This window comes from Oncorhynchus keta, chromosome 30 (genome assembly GCF_023373465.1).
Source record: "Oncorhynchus keta strain PuntledgeMale-10-30-2019 chromosome 30, Oket_V2, whole genome shotgun sequence".
Classification (NCBI taxonomy): domain Eukaryota; kingdom Metazoa; phylum Chordata; class Actinopteri; order Salmoniformes; family Salmonidae; genus Oncorhynchus; species Oncorhynchus keta.
Genome location: NC_068450.1, coordinates 19,367,077 through 19,371,137, shown reverse-complemented (window position 1 = coordinate 19,371,137; position 4,061 = coordinate 19,367,077).

The window sequence follows — 4,061 nt, the reverse complement described above, 5'->3', positions numbered from 1 at the left end:
TTATCGACTACAGTGTCCCCAACCCTCTCCTTTATCTACTACAGTGTCCCAACCCTTTATCCTTTATCGACTTTATCGACTACAGTGTCCCCAACCCTCTCCTTTATCTACTACAGTGTCCCCAACCCTCCTTTATCTACTACAGTGTCACCAACCCTTTATATACTACAGTGTCCCCAACCCTCCTTTATCTACTACAGTGTCCCCAACCCTCTCCTTTATATACTACAGTGTCCCCAACCCTCTCCTTTATCGACTACAGTGTCCCCAACCCTCTCTTTATCTACTACAGTGTCCCCAACCCTCTCCTTTATCTACTACAGTGTCCCCAACCCTCTCCTTTATCTACTACAGTGTCTCCAACCCTATCCTTTATATACTACAGTGTCCCCAACCCTCTCCTTTATCGACTACAGTGTCCCCAACCCTCTCATTTATCTACTACACAACCCTCTCCTTTATCTACTACAGTGTCCCCAACCCTCTCCTTTATCTACTACAGTGTCCCCAACCCTATCCTTTATCTACTACAGTGTCCCCAACCCTATCCTTTATCTACTACAGTGTCCCCAACCCTCTCCTTTATCTCTACTACTACAGTGTCCCCAACCCTCTCCTTTATCTACTACAGTGTCCCCAACCCTCTCCTTTATCTACTACAGTGTCCCCAACCCTCTCCTTTATCTACTACAGTGTCCCCAACCCTATCCTTTATCTACTACAGTGTCCCCAACCCTATCCTTTATCTACTACAGTGTCTCCAACCCTCTCCTTTATCTACTACAGTGTCCCAACCCTCTCCTTTATCCTCAGTAACCTCTCCTTTATCTACTACAGTGTCCCCAACCCTCTCCTTTATCTACTACAGTGTCCCCAACCCTATCCTTTATCTACTACAGTGTCCCCAACCCTATCCTTTATCTACTACAGTGTCCCCAACCATCTCCTTTATCTACTACCGTGTCCCCAACCCTCTCCTTTATCTACTACAGTGTCCCCAACCCTCTCCTTTATCTACTACAGTGTCCCCAACCCTCTCCTTTATCTACTACAGTGTCCCCAACCCTCTCCTTTATCTACTACAGTGTCCCCAACCCTCTCTTTATCTACTACAGTGTCCCCAACCCTCTCCTTTATCTACTACAGTGTCCCCAACCCTCTCCTTTATCGACTACAGTGTCCCCAACCCTCCCTCCTTTATCTACTACAGTGTCCCCTAACCCTCCTCCTTTATCTACTACAGTGTCCCCTAACCCTCTCCTTTATCGACTACAGTGTCCCCTAACCCTCTCCTTTATCTACTACAGTGTCCCAACCCTCTACTTTATCTACTACAGTGTCACCAACCCATCCTTTATATACTACAGTGTCCTTCTACTTTATCTACTACAGTGTCCCCAACCCTCTCCTTTATATAATACAGTGTCCTAACCCTCTCCTTTATCGACTACAGTGTCCCCAACCCTCTCCTATATCTACTACAGTGTCCCCAACCCTCTCCTTTATCTACTACAGTGTCCCCAACCCTCTCCTTTATCGACTACAGTGTCCCCAACCCTATCCTTTAGCTACTACAGTGTCTCCAACCCTATCCTTTATCTACTACAGTGTCCCCAACCCTATCCTTTATCTACTACAGTGTCTCCAACCCTCTCCTTTATATACTACAGTGTCCCCAACCCTCTCCTTTATCTACTACAGTGTCCCCAACCCTATCCTTTAGCTATTACAGTGTCTCCAACCCTATCCTTTATCTACTACAGTGTACAACCCTCTCCTTTATCGACTACAGTGTCCCCAACCCTCTCCTTTATCTACTACAGTGTCCCCAACCCTCCTTTATCTACTACAGTGTCCCCAACCCTCTCCTTTATCTACTACAGTGTCCCCAATCCTTTATATACTACAGTGTCCCCAACCCTCTCCTTTATCGACTACAGTGTCCCCAACCCTCTCCTTTATCTACTACAGTGTCCCCAACCTCTCCTTTATATACTACAGTGTCCCCAACCCTCTCCTTTATCTACTACAGTGTCCCCAACCCTCTCCTTTATCTACTACAGTGTCCCCAACCCTCTCCTTTATCTACTACAGTGTCCCCAACCCTCTCCTTTATCTACTACAGTGTCCCCAACCCTCTCCTTTATCTACTACAGTGTCCCCTAACCCTCTCCTTTATCGACTACAGTGTCCCTAACCCTCTCCTTTATCTACTACAGTGTCTAACCCTCTCCTTTATCTACTACAGTGTCCCCAACCCTCTCCTTTATCTACTACAGTGTCCCCTAACCCTCTCCTTTATCTACTACAGTGTCCCCAACCCTCTCCTTTATCTACTACAGTGTCCCCAACCATCTCCTTTATCTACTACCGTGTCCCCAACCCTCTCCTTTATCTACTACAGTGTCCCCAACCCTCTCCTTTATCTACTACAGTGTCCCCAACCCTCTCCTTTATCTACTACAGTGTCCCCAACCCTCTCCTTTATCTACTACAGTGTCCCCAACCCTCCTTTATCTACTACAGTGTCCACAACCCTCTCCTTTATCTACTACAGTGTCCCCAACCCTCTCCTTTATCTACTACAGTGTCCCCAACCCTCTCCTTTATCTACTACAGTGTCCCCAACCCTCTCCTTTATCTACAGTGTCCCAACCCTCTCCTTTATCGACTACAGTGTCCCCAACCCTCTCCTTTATCTACTACAGTGTCCTCTACTTTATCCTACAGTGTCACTCAGCCCATCCTTTATATACTACCAACCCTCTACTTTATCTACTACAGTGTCCCCAACCCTCTCCTACAGTGTCCCTAACCCTCTCCTTTATCGACTACAGTACTACAGTGTCCCCAACCCTATCCTTTATCTACTACAGTGTCCCCAACCCTCTCCTTTATCGACTACAGTGTCCCACAACCCTATCCTTTAGCTACTACAGTGTCCCCAACCCTATCCTTTATCTACTACAGTGTCCCCAACCCTATCCTTTATCTACTACAGTGTCTCCAACCCTCTCCTTTATATACTACAGTGTCCCCAACCCTCTCCTTTATCTACTACAGTGTCCCCAACCTCTCCTTTATCTATTACAGTGTCCCCAACCCTCTCCTTTATCTACTGCAGTGTCCCCAACCCTATCCTTTATCTACTACAGTGTCCCCAACCCTATCCTTTATATACTACAGTGTCCCCAACCCTCTCCTTTATCTACTACAGTGTCCCCAACCCTCTCCTTTATCTACTACAGTGTCCCCAACCCTCTCCTTTATATACTACAGTGTCCCCAACCCTCTTCTTTATCGACTACAGTGTCCCCAACCCTCTCCTTTATCTACTACAGTGTCCCCAACCCTCTCCTTTATCTACTACAGTGTCCACAACCCTCTCCTTTATCTACTACAGTGTCCCCAACCTCTCCTTTACATACTACAGTGTCCCCAACCCTCTCCTTTATCTACTACAGTGTCCCCAACCCTCTCCTTTATCTACTACAGTGTCCCCCAACCCTCTCCTTTATCTACTACAGTGTCCCCAACCCTCTCCTTTATCTACTACAGTGTCCCCAACCCTCTCCTTTATCTACTACAGTGTCCCCAACCCTCTCCTTTATCTACTACAGTGTCCCCAACCCTCTCCTTTATCTACTACAGTGTCCCCAACCCTCTCCTTTATCTACTACAGTGTCCCCAACCCTCTCCTTTATCTACTACAGTGTCCCCAACCCTCTCCTTTATCTACTACAATGTCCCAACCCTCTCCTTTATCTACTACAGTGTCCCCAACCCTCTCCTTTATCTACTACAGTGTCCCCAACCCTCTCCTTTATCTACTACAGTGTCCCCAACCCTATCCTTTATCTACTACAGTGTCCCCAACCCTATCCTTTATCTACTACAGTGTCCCCCAACAACCCTCTCCTTTATCTACTACAGTGTCCCCAACCCTATCCTTTATCTACTACAGTGTCCCCAACCCTCTCCTTTATCTACTACAGTGTCCAACTCTCTTATCTACTACAGTGTCCCCAACCCTCTCCTTTATCTACTACAGTGTCCCCAAC